This window comes from Hyaena hyaena, unplaced genomic scaffold, assembly GCF_003009895.1.
Source record: "Hyaena hyaena isolate Hyena2069 unplaced genomic scaffold, ASM300989v1 scaffold_191, whole genome shotgun sequence".
Classification (NCBI taxonomy): Eukaryota; Metazoa; Chordata; class Mammalia; order Carnivora; family Hyaenidae; genus Hyaena; species Hyaena hyaena.
The window spans coordinates 2030953-2049052 of NW_024080824.1; the positions used below are offsets into that span (position 1 = coordinate 2030953).

General features: G+C 36.7%; 1 long non-coding RNA gene across 3 annotated transcripts in view; it reads left to right on the top strand.

Annotated features, from left to right (window-relative positions):
• Positions 1-350: 350 nt before the first annotated feature.
• The window catches only part of LOC120237847, a 44982-nt gene continuing 27232 nt past the window's right edge, over positions 351-18100 (top strand). For 2 of the 3 annotated variants that reach the window (XR_005530058.1, XR_005530060.1), the window contains exons 1-4: positions 351-399; positions 4592-4710; positions 13006-13082; positions 14647-14699. This is a non-coding gene — a long non-coding RNA (uncharacterized LOC120237847). Of the gene's footprint in view, positions 400-4591; positions 4711-11992; positions 12110-13005; positions 13083-14646; positions 14700-18100 lie in introns of those variants that run through there. The other variant, XR_005530059.1, reaches the window with a different exon arrangement.

An 18100-nucleotide genomic window follows, 5' to 3' on the forward strand; every position in this document is an offset into this window, starting at 1 on the left:
AAACATTTGAAACACATAGCTTAAGAAATATTTGGGAACAGAAGCTTAAAGTTGTTCCCATGTACTTCTGCACAACCCTTGAGGATAGCACTTTCTTTTAAATCATAATTGAGAAAAATCTAAGATATATTTTACATCTATTGTGCATTCCTGGGAGGATAAGCTAAGTTTTAATGTTCAAAAAAATGGAGGAAATGAAAGGATGTTCTTTATAATCATTTATGAGGGTTTGCAATAGATCTGTGGGGGTTTAAAATCTCGCTTGCTTGCTCCAAATTTTGATATTGGAGAAAGTGAAGAAAAAGAAATGCAAATTTATTTCTTCTTTCTTTCTTTTTCAGGTAGACGAAACCAACCAACCAAACAAACAAAAACTATATAACAAAACACTATTTCTAGGTAAGAACTGCATTTGAAAGTAATTAATCGTACATGATACTTTCTATCATCTAAACAGAGTAACTCTGTCTTGGGGTTGTATTAAATCCCTTAGTATTTGATATTAAAAACTGACCCTGACAATCTTGTGTAGCATTAATTGATATATGTGTGTGTGTGTGTGTGTGTGTGTGTGTGTGTGTGTGGCATATAATCAATCTAAGAGCAATATTTAAATGGTATACCAAAGCCATAATAAAAGCCATGATAAAAGATGAGCTTCACAATTCTATCAGACCTTTGAAGATACTTGCATAATTCTACCTGCTAACTTTCTTCTATTCTATATAAATAAAATAGAGGTAGAAAAGAAATCTATGATAAATACTGAACATTTCTTTGTTTTTCTTCTACCTTCTTCTCTCTTTTATTGAGTCTTAGATTCTATTGAAATCTTTGGGTTCTTTGTCTTGTAGATATGCATGTATAACTCCTATTAACATCAGTTTCATTGCATGAAAATTGTTAGTTCTCTGCACAACTGAAAAGAAGATTGATCCCTTTATAGCTTTTATGTTTTCTTTCAGTAGGTAGGTGTTTGAAGATGGACAACTTAAAATTGTTTGTAATGGCAAGATCATAGTCAAAGAAATGAGCTTATAAATCTGTAAGAAATTTATCCTCTAATGACATATCATTGACCTCAGAGTCATGGAAGAGTTCAAGGTCAACCAGTGAGACACTCACAGTGGTCAACTATTTTTGACTGACTGACACTTGTTTTTTTAACCTTTGAAAATGTGATTTCATGTTTATCAAACTTTGACATAAAGCATTGTGTGCAATATAGAAATAGGGACCTTATGCTATGGCTTTCTAATATAAATTTGACAGACAATATATTGGCATCCTCTTTAGGACAGATCAGTGTCAAGGGGGCAGGAGGTCAGGAATGAACAGTCTTATTGAATAGGTTTCAGTCAGAGAAGACAGGTTCCACAGGAAAACTGCCTTTCCAAATGGTCCCATTTGTAGACCTAAGACATTGCAACTCAACTCTCTCTACTCTTCCTATTGTTTGGCAACAGGGAGATAGAACAAATCAGTAACCTATGCACATATGCCAAAGATGACATGAGATCATTGTTTAGTGTACAATGAAAAGGAATCCAGAGAGAATTTTATGTGGGTGCGGGGCTGATCCTAGAAAAAAAAAGGTAGTAGGGAAAGTTTGTCTTTATGACTTTTTATGCCTTACTACTTTATTTTCCCTCCCTCATGGTTACTCTTCTTGAATATTTCTTGAATTTTTGCCAGTAAAGTGTTAGCTGATAAGTGCTTAGTGTCTGAACCAATTCCAGAATATCTGAAAGGGTCTTGAAATCTATTATTTTGGCCTTAAACTGTATAGAACGTACCTGGCTTTAACGCTCTCACATCTGTCTTTCCTACTCAGCTCTTGTTTTGATAATAGAAGCTAGCATTTGAAGAAATCATGTGTTTCTTTATCTCATATTTGCCAGTGGGTTTGTCTGCATGGAATCCTTGAATCTGAAAGAGTTTATCAGTAAGCAATTGGTTTGCTACTTTAGAAACTTATTGGGCTTTGCATTAGGTTTGGTGATTCTTTGGTACTTCTTATATCTCAAAAATATCACATTAAAATTATTTTTGTTTTGAAAAAGCAACCTTCTAGAAAAGTGACCCTTAAACTCCCCATGTTTTCTGAGGGAAAAATAAGAACTCAAAGAATAATGATATTTTAATATATATGACCTCATTATATAGAGATTTCAATGTGGACATTTAGGCTATAATCATGGCTTGTATTAAAATCAGTTGTTACTGGGGTGCCTGGGTGGCTTAGTCAGTTGGGTGTCTGACTTTCGCTTAGGTCATGATCTCCCGGTTCTTGGGTTCGAGGCCCGCGTCGGGCTCTGTGCTGACTCCCAGCTCAGAGCCTGGAGCCTGTTTCAGAGTCTGTGACTTCCTCTCTCTCTGACCCTCCCCTGCTCACACTGTCTCTCTCTCTCTGTCCTAGAAATAAATAAAACATTAAAAAAATTAAAAAAAAATCAGTTGTTACTGTTGCTAAACCCTTTGAAAGTAAGTTGCAGACATCATTATGTTTTGTTTATTTTTTAAATTTAAATTTAACTTAACATACAGTGCATATTGGTTTCAGGAGTAGAATTCAGTGATTCATCACTTACAGATGACACCCAGTGCTCATCAGAACAAATGCCCTCCTTAATAGTCATCACCCATCTAGCCCATCTCCCACTCATCTCCCTCCATCAACCCTTGGTTTGTTCTCTATAGTTAAGAGTCTCCATGATATTTTATTCTTAGGCATACTGGTATGTGTCTCATTCCTACAGAATCTCAATACTATTTTCCCCAGAATTTAAAATGAATATAATAATAGTTTCTAAATTTAGGCCATATTCAAATTTCCTCAATTGTCCCCCAAATACCCTTAATATAGCTATATAGTTTTCCTCCCCCTTCCTCCCTCTCTCCATCTTTGTCTCCTTACCCCTTTCCTTCCTTCTTTCCTTTTCTTCCTTTCAATCCAGAGTCTAATCAAAAATTACACATTGCATATAGTTATTATTAGATTAAAAGACTAAAAGTCTAAATAGCCTCCTTAAATCTAGAATATTTTTAGTCCCACTGTCTTTATTTTATCAGGATTGTTGTATTTTTGAAGAGTCCAAACCAAGGACTGGATTGTCTTTCAGAATGTTCCACAATTGGGATTTTTCTAATTACATTCTAATGATTAGATTTAGGTTAACAATTTTTGTTAAGAATACAACATAGGTTATATTGAGGAGATTCATATTGATATTATAATTTTTAACTCTATACAATAGGCACATATTAATCTATTTTGAATTACCTACTCAAAATTCTGTGTCAATTAGAAAGAAGAAAATTTAGTTTATATTTCATTGGTTATAGATAAAATAAAACAACATTTAATATTTTTATTAATTTTTCTTTTGTGAATTTATTCATTATTTCTTTTATCCATCAAATAAGTTGGCTTATCAATGTACTTTTACCAGGTTTATCAAATTTAGTGCCAATATTTCTGAAGGGATCCTCTTATCACTTTTAAATGTGAAATTGAAAATAAAAAAATCCAGGCTCAGTGCTGGGTGTGGAGCCTGCTTAAGATTCTCTCTCCATTTACCTCTTAGTACCCCCGCCCCCCAACCTTATGCTCTCTCTATAAGAAAACATAATAATAAAACAAAAGAGTACAAAATAAACTCTCTCTCTTCTTTTGTAGTTAATAGATGGCTTCTAAGTGGTTCCTTAAACTGACTGTGCAGTATAACCTGTGTATGCCTCCTATGATATCAGCTAGCATTTTGTATTTTATGCTGGGCTTTATTTTAGCTTTAATCATTTGGCACCTACAAAGTGTGTTCACTGATATACACACATCAAACATCTTAGTAATCAAGTATCTTTATAATGAAGAATATCGTGAGTTAAAATAGAAAAAAAAATTAGAGTTTTACCATACCAACACATGATATAGGTATAGGCAGGTACACTTACAGAACTTAAAACTATCTAAAAATTCTTGACACTAATAGCAAGTAGGCGAATTTGAAGGATAGGCAGAGGACGATGGGATGCAACCCACCACACATTTGGTTGATCCTCGATACAATCTAAGTTATTTAGTTTAGGTTTACTTAGGATATGAAGAGAAGCAGAAAGAGTAGTCTATAGTCTTCATCTTGAAAAGGACATTCTTACTTCTCAGAAGATAAAAAGTTGTGTAACTAGTCTAGTGATGGCTCCAGGGGACCTACAAAATTTAACTGTATACCAATGCCACCTATTTCATAATAGACGCTAGTAGATCATTAGTAGTTAGTAGACATTTAGGAAGATGTTCAGTTGAAGTTTGAAAGAGAGCAGAGTGTGACATCCAGAGTATACAAGATGTCTCCTAAAAGTAGCAAATGTTTTGGTAGATCTTGTCCTTAATTTCCTAGGCTCAAACACATAATTTTGTCAACACTTAAAAGAATAAGGATGTATCTGTAGTTGATTGTTTCTCAGTATTTTTTATTCCTTCCTGGATAAGGATAATGTATTGATACCTTCTTAAACTCAGGCGAGGTTAGGTGACTTGCCTTGCTGCCATAATTTCTGGGTAGAATTTTTTTATGTTCTGTTTCTCTAGCGCTACAACAACAACCTATGATGTTACTGTTAGGAGATATTCTGTAAGGCTGAGATTCCAGACAAGGATCACATGGACCAGATCTGTAGATGCCTGTGTTGTAATCACTGAGATTTGCGGTAAGCAGTGTGTGTGTGTGTGTGTGTGTGTGTGTGTGTGTGTGTGTGATTTATCTCAGAATAACTTCTCCTGTTCTTATGGATGAAATCTCTCAAGGATGCTCTAACGCTAACCAAGACTGATGTGTGTACTGAGACAAATTTTCAAATATAAAGTAAAACTAGAATCCATATGGGCCAGAATACTCCTATGTGTATGACTATTACATTCTTACACTGAGATAGAGCTTAAGTGGAAAGTTGAATTATAGACCCGATATCCTTAGTCATGAATTTTTGTTCTTTCAGAGTGGATTTTGTTTCAGGAAATAGCTCTAACCAAAATTATTTGGAACTAAATGTAATGTATTAAGGCGGTTACAATTTACAATTTCAGAAAAATAACTATGAGTGAGAGAGCAGTTGTCAACTTCCTTCCTGAAAAATAGCAGGAATTCTCACCCCTCCTTTTGTCAAAATACTTAGAGATTTTAAAAATAATTTTTGTGATATTTGCCATTATTTTAATTAGATCTAAGACATCCTCATTCTGTAATATCCTACAGTTTTTTTTTCCTGATGATTTAGAATGTTGTCCTTTACCTCAGATGTAATTTCTATTCTAGATAACCAAGTTTTAACAAGGATCAGGGTGATTACTTTAGAATAAGGCATACAGTGCAGTCTTAGACATTTTCTCTACCATTTTTGAAACTATGTTTATGAAGTTTAAACCACTGACTGATAAGTACATAATTCTAGCAAACTATGTAAGTCTCTTAAAAAGGCTAAAAACACCTACAAAATTAAGCCCCATTTTTAATTTATTTTTTTTAATGTTTTATTTATTTCTAGGAGAGAGAGGGAGACAGCGTTAGCAGGGGAGGGTCAGAGAGAGAGGGATTCACAGACTGAAACAGGCTCCAGGCTCTGAGCTGGCAGTCAGCACAGAGCCCGACGCGGGGCTCGAACCCACGAACCGTGAGATCATGACCTAAGCGAAAGTCGGACGCTTAACCGACTAAGCCACCCAGGCGCCCCAATTAAGCCCCATTTTTTAATTTAAAAAATTGGTTTCCTGTTTATTTATTTATTTATTAATTTTTTTGAGAGAGGGAGAGACAGAGTGTGAGTGGGGGAGGGTCACAGAGAGGGATGGACAGAGAGACGGGAATACAGAATCCGAAGTAGGCTCCTGGCTCTGAAGTCAGCACAGAGCCCAACAGGGGCCTCAAACTCATGAACCGTGAGATCATGACCTTTGCCAAAGTTGAATGGTTAATCCAGCCAGCCACTCAGGTGCCCCAAGCCCCATTTTAAAAATACAAATAGATTTATAGATTTGTCTCTTTTGATCAGGTAACTTTGTAACGTCATAGTGATTTTTTGATTTGTTTTGTTAACTGAGTCTCAAACCTATGCTTGTAGAACTCATTTAATGAAAGAAATTTCTTCCCTCTGGAGTACTATTATGATGGATTTTGCAAAGTTATTGTGGTCCTTGGATTCACTAGGGGAATTTAAATTTTCAATACACAATAGAAATTAATATATTGGAACTATAAACTCAAGTGTTTATTTCCATGCTAACTTTTGCTGAAGATACAAATGTCCGAAATATTTAATAAAAAAAAGTCTACCTACCCAGATTAAGGATGCCTGGAACATCAGTCTGAAGGAAAATCCACCCAGTATTAACCAGTCTTCAATTACAGAAAAAAAGTTGTTAAGTGATAAGCATTTTTTTCCCCACTTAGTGTACACTTGCCAGTTTGGGGGCAGTTTCAGCACCGCTGTCTGTCTTTATTAGAACTCTTGTGTCCCAGATGGAGAATCTCCATTGTTTGTATATTTCATGAGAGATTGAACTCACTTCCCACTGTGGAAACTGAGGGGGTCAGGGCATGTGATTTAGACCTGGCCAAACAGACACTTCTTTCTCTCATGACTTTGGAATTTTGAGTGAAAGACACAAAGGGTGGCAGAAGGTTATTCACTGCATCTGTGATCAAATCTTTCTTGCTAAGGGACCATTGCTGCCGGGTTTTTTTTTTTTTTTTGGACTTACCCTTAGAAACCCCCCACTTACTATTTTAAAAAGCTGATTCTTTAGCCCTTGTCAATTCTGTGACTCTTGATTTGCTTCTAGTGCATTATCTGCTGCTAAAGTTAGCCATAGTCAGTTTCTCTGGCTTGTAACCAAGAAACATTTCTATTGAAGACAATGGGAAGAGTTAAAGTTTTTTAAGTTTACATGATAATGAATATGTAACACTCAGTTTGAAGGTTTAGGAGACTACAGATGAGTGCAGTTAAAGCAACAAGGATATTTCACATTTTTGTCCACCAAATAAGCAAGAATGAAAAAGATAAAACAACACATTAAAGAGAGAAGGAGAAAGCCTCACATTCAGTGTTGATATGATATAAGTTTATAATATTAATCTATACTACAGTACAGTACAATTAATCTATAGTATATATAGTATAGTACATCTTTAGCATAGTATAGTACAGTTTGGTGTAAGTTAACTTTTAAAATGAGGATATTCTTTGATTTAGCAATCCCACTCCAAGTACTGGCTTCTAAAAAATAATAGCCCTTCATGTTTTTGCATATTGCTGTCTAGTTTTCTCAGCACCATTTGTTGAGGAAACATTCTTTTTCCCATTGGATATTTTTTTCTGCTTTGTCAAGGGAAACACAACCAAAAATAAATTATTGGGACTACATTGATGTGAAAGCTTCTGCAAAGTGAAGGAAACAATCATTAAAACTAAAAGGCAACTTACAGAATGGGAGAATATATTGGCAAATGATATATCTGATAAAGAGTTAATATCCAGAGTATATAAAGAACTTACAGGGGCACCTGGGCGGCTCAGTCAATTAAGTGTCCAACTTTGGCTCAGTTCATGATGTGTCAGTTTGTGAGTTTGAGCCCCTCATCGGGCTCTCTGTTGTCAGTGTGGAGTCTGCTTTGGATTCTCTGTCTCTCTTTCACTGCCTCTCTCAACTCATGCAAACTCTCTTTTTCTCTCTCTTTCAAAAAAAATTAAGAAAAAAGAACTTATAAAACTCAGTACCCCCAAAATAAATAATCCAATTAAAAAATAGGCAGAGGACATGAATAGACATTTTTCCAAAATAACATACAAATGGTCAACAGACATATGAAAAGATACTAAATATCAGTCATCATCAGGGAAATGCAAATCAAAACCACAATGAGAGTCACTGGATGGGCTCAGTCTGTTAAGTGTCGGACTTTGGCTCAGGTCGTGATCTCCAGCCCTGAATCAGACTCTCTGCCGTTAGCACAGAGCCTGGAGCCTACTTTGGATCCTCTGTCCCCGTCACTCACTGCCCCTCCTCTACTGGTTCTCTCTCTCTCTCTCTGTCTCTCAAAATAAATAAATTAATTAAAAAAAAACACAGTGAGATATCTCCTCACACCTGTCAAAATGGCTAAAATAATAACACATGAAACAACACTATTGACAGTGATGCAGAGAAAGGGGAACCCTCTTGCACTGTTGGTGGGATTGCAAACTGGGGTGCAGCCACCCTGGAAAGCAGTATGGAGGTTCCTCAAAAAGTTAAAATAGAACTGCCCTACAATCCAGTAATTACACTACTAGGTATTTACCCAAAGAATACAAAAATACTAATCCAAAGGTATACATGTACCCTGATGTTTATAGCAGTATTATGTATGATAGATAGTCAAATTATGGAAACAACCCAAGTATATATTGACTGGTGAATGGATAATATATATAATGGAATATGTATATATATAATGGAATATATATATAATGGAATATTACTCAGCCATAAAAAGGAACAATCTTATCATTTGCAATAACATAGATGGGACTAGAGAGATTTCTTCAAACAAAATAAGTCATTCAGAGAGAAGCAAATACCATATGATTTCATTCATATGTGGAATTTAAGAAACAAAACAAATGAGCAAAGGGACAAAAAAAAGAGAGAGAGGCAAACCAAGACACAGGCTGTTAACTATAGAGAACAAACTGATGGGGACAAGAAGGGAGGGGGGTGTGGGGATGGGTTAAATAGGTGATGGGGATTAAGGAGTGCACTTGTGATGAGTGCCAGGTGTTATATGGAAGTGTCAAGTCACTATATTGTACACCTGAAATTAATATTACACTGCATGTTAGCTAACTGGAGTTTATATAAAAACTTATAAAAATAGCCCCTGTTAGAAAATATATATGCACAAAGATTCTCACTGAAGCAGTTGGAGAATATAACACTGACAAAACCCCAAATTTCCATCAGTAAGAAATTGTTTAAATAAATTGTGTAGTGTATACATACAATATTATGTTTTGCAGTAATTAAAATACATAGGAATAGGGGCGCCTGGGTGGCTTAGTCGGTTAAGCGTCCGACTTTCGCTTAGGTCATGATCTCACGGTTCCTGGGTTCGAGCCCCGCATCAGGCTCTGTGCTGACTGCCAGCTCAGAGCCTGGAGCCTGTTTCAGTCTGTGACTCCCTCTCTCTCTGACCCTCCCCTGCTCACGCTGTCTCTCTCTCTCTCTCTCTCTCTCTCTTTCCTAGAAATAAATAAAACATTAAAAAAAACAATTTAAAAAAATAAAATACATAGGAATATATTTGTTGACAGAGAAAAATATCCATGACATTTCTTGATAAACATAATTTTAAAATAATTTCAGATTTATTTTTTTAAAAAAGTGCTGAGGTGCCTGGCTGGCTCAGTTGGTGAAGTAACTGACTCTTGGCATGGTTTGTGAGATTAAGCCTGGAGTCGGGCTGTGCACTGGCAGGGCAAAGCTGCTTGGGATTCTCTCTCCCTCTCTCTCTGCCTCTCCCACTCACTCTCTCAAAGTAAATAAATATTTTTAAAATTTAGAAAAAGTGCTAAAATTTGTATGACATTTCAAGGGACTCTGAATAGCTGAAATTCTTGAAAAAGAACAAAGTTAAAGGTCTTATACTTCCTAATTTGAAAACTTATTATGAATTTGTAATAACCAAGACAGTGTGGTATTGGCATAAAGACAGACATATAGGTCAATGTAACAGATTAGATAGTGAAAAATACCTCTCACATATATGATCAAATGATTTTCGACAAGGATGACAAGACTATCCAGTGGGGAAAGGATAGTTTCTTCAACAAATGCTGTTAGGAAAACTGGATATCGACATGCAAAAGAATTAAGTTGGACCTTATCTAATGCCATGTACAAAAATTAACTCAAATGGAGCAAAGACCTAAACCTGAGACCTCAGTTAGTGGTAGAATTACCACATGATCCAGCAATTCCAATTCTGGGTATATATCCAAAATAATTTAAAGTAGAATCTCAAAGAGATATTTGCACACCTGTGTTGATAGCAGCACCATTTATAATAGACAAGAGGTACAACAACCCAAATATCTATAGATGAATGAATGGATAAACATATGTGGATGTGAACGGTATATGCAATTTGGCCTTTAATAAATTTTTTTTTAAATGTTTTATTTATTTCTAGGAGACAGAGAGAGACAGCGTGAGCAGAGGAGGGTCAGAGAGAGAGGGAGTCACAGACTGAAACAGGCTCCAGGCTCTGAGCTGGCAGTCAGTACAGAGCCCGACGCGGGCCCGAACCCATGAACCGTGAGATCATGACCTAATAAGCGAAAGTCAGACGCTTAACCGACTAAGCCACCCAGGCGCCCCGCAATTCGGCCTTTAAAAAAGAAAGTTCTGACTATTATGGACTGAATAGTCATAGTTTCTGTGTTCCCCAGAAATTCGTATGTTGACATCTTAATCCCCAATGTAATAGTATTAGGAGGGCCTTTGGGAGGTACTTGGGTTTTCATTAGGTCATGTGGGTGGAGACTCCATGAGAGAGTTATTGTCCTTATATGAAGAGGAAAAGGCTAGAAATTTCTCTTTCCATCATATGTGGACATAGCAAGCAGTCCACAAGCCAGAAAGAAAGCTTTCACCAGAAGTGGCCCGTGCTGGCACCCTGAGTTTCCCATTTCTGCAACCGGGAGAATGAAATATCCACTGTTTAAGCTAGCCAGTCTATGGTATTTTGTTATAGCAGCCCAAGCTGACTTAAGACACTGACACACACAAAACGTGGATGAAGTTTGAGGACACTGAGCTAAGTGAAAAAGCCGGTCACAAAAGACAGATACTGTAAGATTCCACTTACATGAGGTGTTTAGGGTAGTCAAATCCATAGAGATGGAAAGTCGAATGGGCAGTCACCAGATACAGGAGGGAGGGGGAAATGAGGAGTTGTTCTCTAGTGGGTATAGAGTTTTATTTTTGCAAAATGAAAAGTTCTGAAGATTGGTTGCGCAACAATGTGAATAACATCTTAACACTCCTGGACTTTACATTCAGAAATGGCTCAGAGGATAGATTTTATGTTCTGTGTTTTTTACCAGAATTAAAAAATGGAACTACATGAATGAGTTCCAAAAAATAAATAATTTAAATTTAAAGTGAAAAATCAAGAATATAGTGCGAAGAGTTCCCATATCCCTCTCACCTGATTTTGCTTATTGTTAACATCTCATTAGCCTGGCACATTTGTCACAAGCAATGAATCCATATTGATACATTATTTTTTTTCTGTGTCAGTCATTTTTTAAAAAATTAATTACATTTTTATGTTTATTTATTTTTGACAGAGAGAGGCAGAGCACAAGTGGAGGCGGGGCAGAGAGAGAGAGGGAGATACAGAATCTGAACCAGGCTCCAGGCTCTGAACACGATGCAGGGCTCGAACTCATGAGCTGTGAAATCATGACCTAAGCTGAAGTCAGATGCCTAACTGACTGAGCCACCCAGGTGTCCCTAATTAATTAATTAAAGAACCCAGAGGGGCCAAAAATAAAAGCTAACTCTTGAGTCTCAGTAGCAGATAGACCCATTCTTTCTTCTGTCCTCTCATCTGTCATCTGGGCTCTGCTCTAATCTCAAATTCTTTATTTCTTTTTCCAACTAAGAACAAATAAAAATGAAAAAAGGCTCCTGGATACATCAGTGGATGCAGAAAGGTATTGGAGATGGGCTTGAAAAATGCTATTTATGCTAGTGATTTGTGAGCTTCGGTTAAGCTGGTTAAAAGGTCCATTAATCATCCCTTATTTCCTAGTTAGACTTTTGTAGACTCTTGCGAAAGTGTCCATCGTAGTCTAAGAATACATCAGAGTTTGGGGAGGGGTACTGTGGCATTTTCCCAGGGATGGTGACTCCCATGTATGACCTACCATCTCTTGCGAGGCTTCCTGATACCTGTACCTGTGCTTGGTGCCTGGAACTGCAGACACAGTTGATGGAAACATGAATAAGGGGAGCTTTTTACATCACAGCCACCTACATCAACCTGCTTTCTCTGTCTACCAGGTGAAAGTCTCCTTCTATTTTAAAAGTAGAGCACCCCTATCTTCATCCTGGAAGGCTGAAGATTTAACGATGTCCAATAGATTTTCAGAAGGTTGCCCTAGAGAACTGAGTATTAACCAGTATGTGAAAAAAAACTGCCTAAAGCCAGGAGAGCTTGACAAAAATGAGGGAAAACAGTAATAGGCTCAGATAGGGTCAGGGGTAGAACCTGCTCCCATCAGGTACAATGGAAAACCTCAAAATCCACAGGGTAGTGGATAGAGGAGTTTAGTACTAGAGTAAATACAGCACAACTCTTACCTAACAAATGGAAATGGAAATGGAAATATAGTCTTGTAAGGTTCTGATGCTATGTGTGAAGTGGCATACTACTACTTGAAGATAGTGATAAGTGAAAATGAGTACTTGGTGATGACCCTCAAGCCACCACTAAAATAATAAGACAAAGATTTATAGCTAATAAACTGGAGAAAGAGAAAAAAAAGGAACTGTAGAAAAGGATTAGTTCAAAGGAAGTCTGAGAAAGAGGAAGAGAGAGAGACAAGAACAGGTGGGACAAATAGAAAACAAATATCAAGATGGTAGATTTAGACCTAACCCTACCAATAATCACATTACATACAATTGGTTTAAGGTCATAATGAGACATTATAAAGGTGCAGATATTTGTTTTCCACAAATATTCTTCTCCCTTTCTCAAATAGTAAAACTCTGAGTATTACCTGCGTACATGATTACCCAATAGAGACAACGTTTCCCATCCACCCTTGCAGCCACATGTAGTCATATGATTAAGTCCTGGCCAAAGGTCCATAAACACAAGCATTGTGTACATATCTCAGATGTGTCCCTGAAAGAGTTGTCTTGTACACTCTGCTTATTCACCCTCTCCACAGGTTGGGAGATGGTGAGAGGTGGAAGAGCCAACTTGGACCATCTTGTAACTGGATGAAGAAGTGACACGCCGAGAAAGGTAGGGTAACACTACCGACCCTTGGCTGTACAGCTCTGAACTACTTCAAGAGAGAGCTATCAACTTCTATCACATACAAGCTGCTTTCTTAATTTGGCTTGCCCCAAAGCCTACTCTGAGATAAGGACTTGTTTGCCGTTAATTTATTTGGGAAGTCATCCTAGGAAGCAAAAGCAAGAGAGAAAAGGCAATAAAGGGTGCACTGATGTGTAGGTAACTGCTGGAGGCACATCCTATGGGAGATGCCCCAGGAAACTCATATTAAAATCACCCTGCAGTATGAAGGGATTCTGGGACATTTACCGACTAACTCCCATTCCCACTGGATGGTGTTTTTTCCCTATGGCATTTATTCTCCAGGGCTGTCACTTTTGCAGAAACCACTTTCATGTGCCACTGCAGGTGAAGCAGTCAGCAAGTGGGGTAGCATTATGTCTGGGTAGTATAGTATTATTCTTGCAAGTATGTTTTCTCATGTGAAAGTAGCCCCGCTGTCACAATTAAAATGGAAAATTGGGGCACCTGGGTGGCTCAGTCGGTTAAGCGTCGGACTTCGGCTAGGGTCATGATCTCACGGTTCATGGGTTTGAGCCCCACGTCGGGCTCTGTGCTGACAGCTAGCTCAGAGCCTGGAGCCTGTGTCAGAATCTGTGTCTCCCTCTCTCTCTGACCTTCCCCTGCTCACGCTGTCTCTCTCTCTCAGAAATAAATAAAACATTTTTTTTTTAATGGAAAATTTCTGGGGCACTTGGGTGGCCCAGAGTCAGTTGAACATCTGACTTTGGCTCAGCTCATGATCTCATGGCTTATGGGTTCCAGCCCTGCCTTGGGCTCTGTGCTACCAGAGCCTGCTTCAGATTCTATGTCTCCTTCTCTCTCTGCCCCTCCCCCACTTGCACTCTGTCACTCTCTCTCTCAAAAATAAATAAACATTAAAAAAATAAGAAAGTTGTAATTACTTACTATTTTGCTCCAGAGATATTGGACTCAATCCTTTCAAAAATAGTGCAGAATCACTATTTTTTCGATAACTGCTTTATGGAATAAGAATAAGCATTAAGCACTCAGATTTGTGTAATCAACTAACACTTCACAAATTTGGTATAAAACCACTGATATATGGCCTTTGTAATTTTAATAATTACCTATTTTCCATTATTTGTTTAAAATTTTCAAGTCTAGCTGGTCATTTCTTTTACTATTTATTATGGATATTCTGGCATCATCGGTTAGCTAATAATACCATAAATACCCACCTTCTTTACTTGTTTGTCACATTACAAATTCCCAGACACCATACCTTAAATATTTTTACTAGTAAATGCAATATGTGTTTTATGTTGGGGTGATAAGTTATGTGCCCAGCACGTGGCCTTTGGCTTCTCATTTAATGCACAGTAGGTGTAAATTGATATATCACAGCACAGCTTTTCTGAGGGCTATAACTAGACTGTCCCTACAGCTGGTTTGCAGTAGAGAAAATTCTCTTCTAAAAGAGCTACCACTTTGTGCTCATGTCCAATATTTAAAGATTTCCTTCTTGGATGTGCCATGTGTTTCACAGATTCTACTTTGTAGAACTTTAAGAAAGGTCTTGGAGAAGTTCAAGCATTTCAGGTAAGAAATTGTTTATTTTTACATTGCTAGTAATTAGGAAGTTAGTTTTTCATTACTAAGGTTTGAAAAATATATACTTTGGGGAGATACTAGCATAAGATCTGATAGACATTTCAAAGTTATTTTGGAGGGCATGAAGATGCTAAAAGTTTTTAATGTTATATTTTGTAAACATATAAGTGGAAATCAGGATATCATTCAAAGATGAATGACCACCATTTAATTTTTAAAAAACAGTTCTTTAATGACTGTATTTAGATGTACCATTCAAGCCAGTTTTAGCACATTCAAGATTTTGGAAATGAGATTATACAGTTATTCCCCCCATTAAAACGAAGGTTTCAGAATCCAGTACTACTAGATTCCATTATTACTGCCGAAACTATTGTTACTGCCCAACCCCAACAACAATATAAGTAAGGTGAAGACTTTCAATGATGAGAATAATTTGAAAGAATAAATGATCAAAGTCTTCTGGTGTGGCAGCTGATGGTGGGTGAAATGGTACTTATTTTCAGAGTATGAGATTGACAGTTATAGAATAATGCTGCAAGATGAAGTTGCCAGAAAAATCATTATTATCTACACTGTTCTTGGGAGTATCAGTTAGTGTAAACCCATATATAGGGTAATTTGGTAATATTTCTCAAAAAGTAAAATGTGCCTTTGGTCCAGCAATTCCATTGCTAAGAACTTATCCTACTTCAACTAACATACAAAAATAATATGTACTTGGATGCCCACTTCAGCAGATTGTAATAATGCAAGAACTAGAAACAACTTAAATATCAAGAAATTAAGTAAATTATAGAATAATCATGCATGTGATGACATTTAACAATTACAAACAATGAAGTTTATTTTTATGTACCAGTGTGGAAATCTTCCAATATATAGTTTTAGGGGACAAAAGAATGCAGAGAAGCAGGCATATTATGTTTCTTACATGCATAAAATAAATGTGTGTGTGTGTGTATTTGTACTCTTGTATGTATCCCCAAATTTTCTATGATGAAACCCAAGAAACTATAATTTTATAGTTCACTCTGGAGTGAGATTTAAGTTTGGAGTATAGAGTTATTTATTTTTCGCTTACTGACTTTAGTCTATTTGAATTTATAAAAAGAAAGGTATGTGCATATGTAATTTTTGTAATAAACAATTACATTAAAAATAGAATTGAACTATTTTTAAAGACCTCTAACTTACGGATAATGAAACCACAGAGAAAAATAATAACATAGATTCACTGATATTCTAATTCTAATCTTTTTCAAACACACTACCTCCAAGGAATGACTTGGATAAATTGATTTTTTTCCCCAGTGTTTCTTAATTATTTTTGATAGAGAGAGAGAGAGAGAGCGAGCTCAGGAGCCAGGGAGGGGTAAAGAGAGAGAGTCCAAAACAGAGTCCAAAGCAGGATCCAGACTCTGAGCTGACAGCACAGAACCCGATGAGGGGCTCGAACCCACAAAGCGTGAGATCATGACCTAAGCCGAAGTAGGACTTAAGCGACAGAGCCACCCAGGCGTCCCTGATAAATTGGTATTTGATGATTTTTAGTTGTCTTTGATTTTGCTTCTTTCATTTGGTTTGTTTGGTTTGTTTATTTAATTCTGGGTTTTTGAGACTAATCATTTGTCCTGATCTTTTTCCTATAAAAAAATACTGGTTTACTAAAGCTATAACCAAATGTCACAGACATGGTTTATTTTTCCATCCTGTTAAGTTGTTACAAAATAGCCACAGGCAAATTCCATTCTGGCAAATTCTCCCTTATGAGTACTGGGGGGGTTGGAATGGGTCCTAGGGAGAGTTGCTACAGGATTTGCTCGCCATTGTCTCCGCGAGGATCATGGGCTCCTACCTTTCCTTACTGTATTTAGTCTCTGAAAATGGGGCCTGAATATGATGTAGAAAGTTCCTTCCCAAGAAGAGTCCTTTCTTTGTTGCTCAAGCTGCAGGGGTGTTTTGAGAAGCGCTTGTAGTCTGGAAGGAGAGCTTCTTTGTTTTATGTAATTTTTATTGGTGAAGTATTTAAAAATACTTTTATTGTCATTTATAATTTGGAAAGTATTGAAAAGTATAAAGATGCAACTATCAATCCTTTTATCCATCAGTCAGTCAAACATTCACAATTACACCCTCCATGGGCATTTGTTAATATTATATTACTATTTAGTACTTTTGTGCATTTTGAAATACATAGTTTCATTAGATCTATCTATCACCTTATACTCTTTTTTTTTCTAAGTTATATGCATTTTCTCTCATTGTTGAAAACTATTCCTAAACATAAATTTTCACAGATGCTTAATAGTCCATTCTGAATTTACATATTTTGCTCCATTCATCTAAATTTGGATATTTAAGTCACTTCCATTTAAGATTTTTATCCATTATAAAGAAGGCTGCAAATAAAATTTTCTATAACAATTCTCATCTATAGTTCTGATGATAATTTTATTTGTTTCTGTTTCCTTTTTAAATTTTTGTGCATATTTTGGAATAAGGCCACTCTCTAAGGTTTTGTTTTTTGTTTGTTTGTCTTTTTTAATTACTGAAAGCTTCACACATGTACTCAGGCAAACTAGCCATCTCAGATTGATGGAAGAGGATTACAGAGATGTCAAGGGTTGCTTGAACTGGTAGCATCTGTATTTATTTACCTGTATGTATTAGAATAGCGAACAAAAAAGCACAGGAAAAAATTGGATTAAAACGGTTGAAGGGACCGTAGCTCTCATGTATGGTCATTAGTTCATCATCATTCTCATCAAGTGCTCTATAAACAAAATAAATTTAAGTATAATCATGAGTTGATGTTTAATAAGTTGTTTCACTTCAGAATTCATTTAAAGTGAGAGTTTTCTGGGGCGCCTGGGTGGCTTGGTCAGTTGAGTGTCCGACTTCGGCTCAGGTCGTGATCTCACGGTTAGTTTGTTCGGGCCCATGTCCGGCTCTGTGCTGACGGCTAGCCTGGAGCCTGTTTTGGATTCTGTGTTTCCCTCTCTCTCTGATCCTCCCCCCGCTCATGCTATCTCTGTCTCTCAGAAATAAATAAAAACACTTTAAAAAAATAAAAATAAATAAAGTGAGAGTTTTCTTGCTTGAAATATATAAAGGACCATAAAAAAGGGGATTTGACTGTCAGATGACAGCACACAGGGTTAGAGGAAAAACCCAAGCCCTCCTTGTGTTATTTAACTCCTAAGTCATGTAGAATATCTATTTTCTTAAAGGGGAATGGAGTTGTTACTCAATTCATGCACAGGTAGATTAGCCCCTTGTAGGGACATGTAGGGAGTCCTCACATTGCACAGTAGTGTGGGGCAGTAAAAACAATTGTGCAAATGATCTTAAAATCTATAGGGGAAAATCATGATTGTTCCGTGATC